Source organism: Hemitrygon akajei, unplaced genomic scaffold (genome assembly GCF_048418815.1).
Source record: "Hemitrygon akajei unplaced genomic scaffold, sHemAka1.3 Scf000066, whole genome shotgun sequence".
In the NCBI taxonomy this organism is placed as follows: domain Eukaryota; kingdom Metazoa; phylum Chordata; class Chondrichthyes; order Myliobatiformes; family Dasyatidae; genus Hemitrygon; species Hemitrygon akajei.
In genome coordinates this window covers 3,791,821-3,800,430 of record NW_027331952.1, presented here as the reverse complement: position 1 = coordinate 3,800,430, position 8,610 = coordinate 3,791,821, and the positions used below count along the sequence as shown (strand labels likewise).

At 44.7% G+C, this 8,610-nt stretch overlaps 1 protein-coding gene across 4 annotated transcripts in view; it reads right to left on the bottom strand.

Moving 5' to 3' along the window:
- Window positions 1-2,080: 2,080 nt before the first annotated feature.
- LOC140721963 (uncharacterized) overlaps window positions 2,081-8,610 on the bottom strand; it is a 30,729-nt gene continuing 24,199 nt past the window's right edge. For all 4 annotated transcript variants that reach the window (XR_012097513.1, XR_012097514.1, XR_012097512.1 and 1 more), the window contains 2 exons: window positions 8,489-8,576; window positions 2,081-2,284 (listed from right to left, as the gene is read on the bottom strand). The gene's annotated coding sequence lies outside the window, so the exon portion shown is untranslated. The remainder of the gene's footprint in view (window positions 2,285-8,488; window positions 8,577-8,610) is intronic.

The following is an 8,610-nucleotide window of genomic DNA, read 5'->3' as shown; positions in this document are numbered from 1 at the left end:
TAACTATCGCCAGTCTGCTATAAGGAGACAGACCTTTACAGCAGATTAAAACGCAATTCTAGAATTTTAAACTGTGCTACAAATTAACAAAAACACAATTATTTTGAGCGAGCGAGAGAGAGTAAATGACACATCGGGGATTGATGGCGAGGGAGGGAACATGAGCGAGAGTGGAATCTCGAGGGGATATGTTGACACCAAGGACGAGATGAATTTAGTTCAAAGAGCATTAAGGTGGTTGAATCCTTCAGGGGGAGGACACCGATGCATGCAGGGAAACATACAGTTAAAAGTTTCATTATGGTCAACGCACATATCGTGAGCTGGGGGGACTTTCTCTGTGTTGTGCGTTCACAGTTTATTGGTCAATGACTTGAAGCCCAGTGGGCAAAGGACCAAAAGGGCACATGTGATGAAATTCTTAGTTCTACGCTGCATGCGGTTCTGATCTGGAAAACTGCCTATACGTGTGGTGGGAACAAACAATCAGGGTGTTCAAAGTGGAACACGACAGTTCATTCGGGAGAATTCAACTGCTGAGCTGTTTGAAGAGTGTGGAGAACAGGGCAATTGGAACGTTGTACCAAGAGCTAGTATAGACTTTCTGGGTTGAATGGTGTGCCATCCCACAATGATACCTTGTTCACTAATGATATCAAAATCTCAGTATGGTCTCCTGGAGACAACACATCTACCGGGGTGTAGAAGGCAAGTTTGTGTAATAAGGTCACTCTGCTGTCAAAATGCTGGCATTGTATTCCACGCACACTGAGCTGCCAGAGCGCAACACTGGCCAGGAAAGACTCTAATACAAGGAGGGACATCTAACTAAACATTACACTGTTGACTTAGACCAAGAGAATCCCAGTGTGTATATATATATATTTTTTTTTAATTTTTTGCTGTAGCTCTGACCTTTATAACAACCAGTTATAACTGATTCTTACAGCCGTTTGCTCAATACTCTAAGGATAAAGATCTTTGCTATAACGGCTGTCATACTGGAAGGTTGCATGCATTGACAACAGCTAGCACTGTACGGTAAGGGCACAGACCTTTGCAAATATCGTTCGCATTCTTAATGGGGTCAGGTGTACAATCAAACAGATGCACAACCATGAACCGGTACTGGAACGGCTGAGAATCTTACTATATACCAACATTTAACTGTCTTTATCCGGTGTCATAGAAGACTGGTAGCATCCCTGTAATGACCACAAATTTCACAATAATACAACCCTCACTCTGTTCTGCAGTCTATGACAACCCTGAGGCTCTCAAAAATAGAACCAAAATGATGTATCACAGGTCCCAGCAAACCCATCTCTGCTCTTTGGGACCACAGATTGTCAGCACCATTTATATTCTGTACAGAAAAAGGCGTGAGGAATACCTCATTATACACAACCCAACAGAGATCCCGCTGAGTACACGAGCCACCAACACTGGCAGAACAAAGACCTGCAAACAGCTCCGGACTGCATGGACACTGCCAGGTACAGCTACACAACTGCCCAGTGCTGCACATCAGGGAAGCGGACAAGCAGAAACCAAACACAGTCCTGCAGGGTCAAACCCTGATGCAACTCAACATGTTGAGGAAGAGGAGGGTGTAACTATGGTACAAACATTACCTGATTACGAACCTGTACAAGAATAGTCAGCAGTTAATTTACCAAGACAGTGAACTTTACAACACCTAGACCTTCACTTCTCGGGCACAGTCGTATAGAACTCTGAATCCTGTGTAGTGATCGCACTGACATTTGTACACCCAGCACGGTACTCCACCGGGAAACACTGGTGCAACCCAAGAACTTCAAGAACAGAGGTCTGTTCAACCCTGACACTGGACTGCAATTCATGGCATCACAGGCACAGCTCTTCCCACCACTGAGAACCTCTACAAGGAGAGGGGTCGCAGGAACACAGCATTTACCATCAAGGACCCCCATTTTCCGGTTGATGCCCCATCTCGACAGCGCCAGCAAGAACAAATTACAGGAGCGCCCGGTCTCCCGGCAACGGGTTATGGAATAGCTACTCCTCCTGAATGATCAGGCTCTCGAGGCAAAGGGGATAAGTCCAGTTGGTTTATAAAGAACCTACATCAAGTGTTCTACCACTGCAGTTATGGACATCTATTTCATATTTACTGTCATGTATGCTTTTTATTTGTACAATTCATTGCCATTGTCGTGTTTTGTGCTTTGACGTTTTGTCCGCCTTTGTTGTGAAGTTTTTCATTGATTCCATTGTGTTTCTTTGTATTTACTGTGTATGCCTGCAAGACAACAAATATGAGGTTGGTAAATGTTGGCACATATGAACTTCGACAACAAATTTACTTTAAACATGTCCAGTGAGGGTAATTTGAATAACATAGGGATCTTCTCTTTGCAGGGAAGCAGGATGAGAAGTGCCTGAAAGAGGTATACAACATTATAGCAGATAAATCGAGTGAACAGCCAGAGTTATTTCCCAGGGAGGGAGGTGGCTGAAGCAAGGGAGATAATTTCAAAGTGGTTGGAAGAAAGTATTGAATTCAAGTTATATGTCGCGAAACATGTGGAATTTTATCTTGGGGTTGAGGTAGAAGCAGATGAATTCGGGACACTTAAGAGACCTTGCACTGGGGCACAAGCCTTATAATTGATGAATTTCGGTGGGAGAACAGTTTTGATCACAGTCATCCCCAAAGAAGGACGTAATCTTAGGGGATTCTGCTAAAATCAGGACAAACTAATGAACATCTTGCGCCTTGTACTCCTTCCTCACGTCCCTGCACCCTATTTGCTCCAGTGCCGATAGCATCTTCTCAGCCCGAAACTAGGACTGTTGACTCTTTTCAAACGATGCTTGCTGAGTTCCTTCAGACTGGTGTCTGCGTTGCAGGCTAGTGAGCCTTACTTTAGGCAGTATCTGGGGAGAGTACAAATCGGGTGCAAACTGTGACGGGGTAAGCACACAACATATCTCTGAGAGTTATTTGAAGCCAATTGGTTTTGAATTCAAACTGTCTCTGGGGGGAGTGAAAACAAGGTTGCAAGATCTGGGAACATTGGGTAATGAGAGATGTGCACCTGTAGACGGCAATGAAAAAGAATGCATAAGGAACTTTTGATGTCGTTGACTGCTATCCAGTCGAGATCGACATGACAAACCGATGGATAGTGCAGATGTCCATGGGGTTTCCGTAGCAAGATAGGGAGTAGATTATCAGGCTTTTCTTCCACGCAAATATTGCTGCATCCCAGGTGGGGGCACTGGGACGAATTCGAAGACTGGAGCATCCGCCAAAATATATTCAGTCACTAATCCCTTGTTCACATTATTCAGTATTACAACCAGGGAGTCTGATCAATTTAACTCAGAGTTTTTATTCGTGAATTTTATGGTCGTTTGTTTGTTTTTTACATAGTGGACACCCCCTCCCTGCCCCCGGAAAACAAACAGGGAAAATTGTAAAGCATGATAAACTGAAAATTCAAAACCGGAAATGTTAGCAGTTCAAAAGTGTCCATGGCCCCTTACTCATACCTAGTTGAATCATCTCTCACAGCCGGTGTACTTTTTGGAAAAGTCTGTTTCAGCTTTACACAACTCCTTGCAACATTGCCGAGGATGTGCCAGGTGAGCTGCGCAGCGCAAGTGGACAGCAATCCTCAGTTCTTGCCAGAGATTTTGGATTGGGGGAAGGTCGGGACTCTGGCTGAGGCACTCAATGACAGGCTAACACCTACCATTTCCTTTCTTATGCCTCCCTCCTATCGGAGGGCCATTTATCATTCTCAGTCTACTCGAACAAAGCCAGATTATTTTTTTGGTTATTGTTATCTCTTCAGCAGTTTGAATGGGGTACGACTGCACAAGCGTGTGGAGGTCGGCCAGTGAGAACAGCGGGAGGAGTTTAAAAGCGAGACAAAGCAGGCGTCGGAGGAGCAGGCGACAGAGTAGGGCGGCTTTGGCTCAATGGGGCTTAGGGCGGCTTTGGCTCAATGGGGCTTCGGTGACAAAGGGTCGAGGTCAAACCGGTTATCTGCTTGAAATAAACTCAAGAGAGTATGTGTGTGAGGCCGGTTTTCTGTGCTCGGTGTCGGATGTGGGAGGTCCTACAGTCTCCCAGCCTCCCGGACGGCCACATCTGCACCCGGCGCGTCGAGCTGCAGCTCCTTAGACACCGCCTTAGGGAACCGGACCCGCAGCTCGATGACCTTCGTCTGGTCAGGTGATGATGGAGAGGAGCTCTCGACAGGTAGTCACCCCGGGACCACAGGGGAGAAAAAATTGGGTAACAGTCAGGAGAGGGAAAAGAAAGAACCAGGTTCAAGAGAGTAACACGGTGGCTGTCCCCTTGACGATAATTATTGCTGCTGGAGTACTGTTGGTGGGGGTGGGGACAGCCTACCTAGGGGAAGCAACAGTGGCCGTACCTCTGGCACAGAGTCAGGCCCTGTGGCTCAGATAGGCAGGGAAAGGAAGAGGATGGCAGCAGTGATAGGGGACGCTATAGTTAGCAGTCGGATAGGCTATTCTGTGGACCCAGGAAAGAAACGCGGATGGTAATTTGCCTCCCAGGTGCCAAGGTCCGGGATGTTTCTGATCGTGTCCACGATACCTTGAAGTGGGAAGGAGAACAGCCAGATGTCGTGGTACATATTGGTACCAACGACATAGGCAGAAAAAGGGGGAAGGGTGTCCTGAAAGAAAACTACAGGGAGTTAGAAAAGAAATTGAGAAGCAGGACCTTAAAGGTAGTAATCTCGGGATTACTGCCTGAGCCACGCTACAGTGAGTATAGGAATAGAATTAGGTGGATAAATGCGTGGCAGGTTTCGAGCAGGGGGTAGGGTTTCAGATTTCTTGATCATTGGAACCTCTTCTGGCGCAGGTGTGACATGTATAAAACGGACGGGTTGCACGGGGATCAAAAGGGGACCAATATCCTGGCAGGAAGGTTTGCTAAAGCTATTGAGGAGACTTTAAACTAGAATTGCTGGGGGGGGGGGGGGAACCGAACTGAACTGACAGAGAAAAAGGAAGTTGGCTCACAAATGGAGCAAGTTTGGAGATAATGCGAAATTGGAGATAGGAAGGTGATAGAGAAGTGATGCGCAAAGTCTGATGGTTTGAGATGCGTCTATTTTAATGCGAGGAGTATCATGAATAAAGCGGGTGAGCTTAGAGTGTGGATCAGCACTTAGAGTATGATGTGGCCATTACAGACAATTGGATGGTGGAGGGGCAGGAATGGCGTATTAAAGTGCATAGCTTTAGATGTTTCAGAAAGGATAGGGAGGGAGGCAAACGAGGTAGGGGCGTGGCACTGTTGATCACAGATAGAGGCACGGCTGCAGAAAAGGAGGAAGACATGGAGAGGTTGTCTACAGAGTCTCTGTGGGTGAATGTTACGAACAGAAAGGGGTCAATAACTCTACTGGGTGTTTTTATAGACCACCCAATAGTAACAGGGACATATAGGGAGGCAGATTCTGGAAAGGATTAATAATAACAAGGTTGTTCTGGTGGGAGATTTAAATTTCCCAAATATTGATTAGCATCTCCTAGAGTGAGGGGTTTTAGATGGGGTGGAGTCCGTTAGGTATGTTCAGGAACGTTTCTTGACACAGTATGTAGACAAGACTACAAGACGAGAGACTATACTTGATCTGGTATTGGGAAATGAACCTGGTCAAGTGTCGGGTCTTTGAGTGGGAGAGCAGTTTGGAAATAGTGATCACAATTCTATCTCCTTTACCATGGCATTGGTGAGGGATAAGAACAGACACGTTAGGAAAACGTTTAGTTGGAGCGAGGAGAACTATGAGGACATCCGGCAGCAACTTTTTTCTCAGGGAAAAGTACGGAAGAAGTGAGGCATATGTTACAACCATATAGCAATGAAAGCACGGAAACAGACCATCTCGGCCCTTCTAGACCGTGCAGAATGCTTACGCTCACCTATTCCACCGACCTGCACTCAGCCCATAACCCTGATACCTTTCCTGTCCATATACCTAACCAAATTTACTTTAAATGACAAAGTTGAACCTGCCTATACCACTTTTACTGGAAGCTCGTTCCACACAGCTACCACTCTCTGAGTAAAGAAGTTCCCCCTCATGTTACCCCTAAACTTCTGCTCCTTAACTCTCAACTCACCTCCTCTTGTTTAATCCTCCCTTACTCTCAATGGAAAATAGCCTATCTACGTCAACCCTATCTATCCCCCTTAAAATTTTAAATACCTCTATCAAGTCCCCTGTCATCCTTCTACTCTCCGAAGAATAACGACATAACTTGTTCAACATTTCTCTGTAACTTAGGTGCTGAAACACAGGTAACATTCTAGTAAATCTTTGATTTGTTGACATCGTTCCTATAATTCTGTGATTAGAACTGTACATAATACTACAAATTTGGCCTTACCAATGCCTTGTACAGTTTTAACATGACATCCCACCTCCTAAACTCAATGTTCTGATTTATAAAGGCCAGCATACCAGAAGCTTTCTTCACCACCCTATCCACATGAGATTCCACCTTCAGGGAACTATGCACCATTATTCCTTGATCACTCTGTTCTACTGCATTCTTCAATGCCGTACCATTTACCATGCATGTCCTATATTAGTCCTCCAAAATGAGGCACCTCACACTTATCAGCATTAAACTCCATCTGCCATCTTTCAGCCCACTCTTCTAACTGGCCTAAATCTCTCTGCAAGCTTTGAAAACCTACTTCATTATCCACATCGCCACATATCTTGGTATCATCTGCATACTTACTAATCCGATTTACCACCCCATCATCCAGATCATTAATGTATATGACAAACAACATTGGACCCTGTACAGATCCCTGAGGCACACCACTAGTCACCGGCCTCCAACCTGACAAACAGTTATCCACCACTACTCTCTGGCATCTCCCATCCAGCCACTGTTCAATGCATTTTATTACTTCAATATTAATACATTACGAGTAAACATTACTAACTACGCTTCTGTGTGGAACCTTGTCAAAGGCCTTACTGAAGTCCATATAGACACATCCACTGTTTTACCCTCGTCAACTTTCCTCGTAACCTCTTCAAAAAATTCAATAAGTTTTGTAAAACATGAACCTCCACGCACAAATCCATGTTGGCTGTTACTAATCAGACCCTGTCTATCCAGATAATTATATATACCATCTCTAAAAAAATACTTTCCATTAATTTACCCACCACTGACGATAATTGCAAGGTTTACTCTTCGAACCCTTTTTAAACAATGGAGGAACATAAACAGTTCACCAATCCTCTGACACCCCGTCATAGACCGAGTGCAGAGGAGATTTACAAGAATGTTGTCTGAATTGGGGAGCACCCTCTATGAGAATAGGTTGAGTGAATTCGGCTTTTCTTCTTGGAACAACGGAGGATGAGAGGAGACTTGATAGAGGTGTACAAGATAGTGAGAGGATAGTCAGAGATTTTTCTCCAGGGCTGAAATGGCTAGCATGAGAGGGGGTAGTTTTAAGGTGTTTGGAAGTAGGTACAGTGGAAATTTCAGGGGTAAGTATTTTTTTATATATTAACGCAGAGAGTGGTGAGTGGAGTGGAGGCGGCCACGATTGGATCTTTAAAGAGACTGGATGGCTGCATGGAGCTTGGAAAAATAGAGGGTTATGAGTAAATTCAAGATAGTTGTAAGGTAGGGACATGTTTGGCACAGCTTTGTGGGCTGAAAGGCCTATATTGTGCTGTATGTTTTCTATGAAATTTCCATTCTATGGAATTTAATTTTATGATTGTTGAGCGATCATTACTAATGCCTCCAGAATCGCCTCAGCTACCTCCTTCAGAGTTCTGGTGAGTAATCCATCTTGAGCGGATGACTTATCTACCCTGAAAACATTCCGTATCCCAAGCACCTTCTCATTAGTAATCGCAATTACACACAATTATACCTCTTGACTCTCAACTCTTAAACATACTGTTGCTGTCTTTCAAAGGGAACATAGACGCAAATAGTCACTGAGTTGGTCTGCCATTTCTTTGACCGGCATTATTCCTCCAGAAGCACCATTGTAAGGCGGTCTGCTATCCGTTCTTGCCTCTCCTATACTGGATATTTTATAAGTTTAGTTTCGTGTTTTATGTTTCTGGCTAGCTTACCCTGATATTTCCTATTTTCTATCCTAACTGAGTTTTCCTTTGTTACATTGTGGATTCAGATGGCTGAGATCAAAGCGGCAGGGTCCAGGACCGAAGGTGAGAATTGACCGGGGAGTTGGACAATTTATGTGCCATGCCAGGGTTAAATGTTCATGTCATCGGAGCTGAAGGCGAGGGACAGACTGTTTCTGCACAGGGCTCCATGAGGTTGACCGTCTTTGCGCTGGTCTGAAGCTAGTGGACTGGTGAATCTGCTGCAGTGATAAGGGACTTAGTGGCTGTCGACTCACTTTCAGGAACTTCAATTCTGAATTTTATTTGCTTACTTTCTTTGTCAGCACAATATCCTTGTTTTCGCGGTTGACGATTTGCTTTGTTAATGGGTTATATGGAGTTTCTTTGCATTGTTGCTGCCTGTGAGGAGACAAATCACAAGGTTATTTATAGG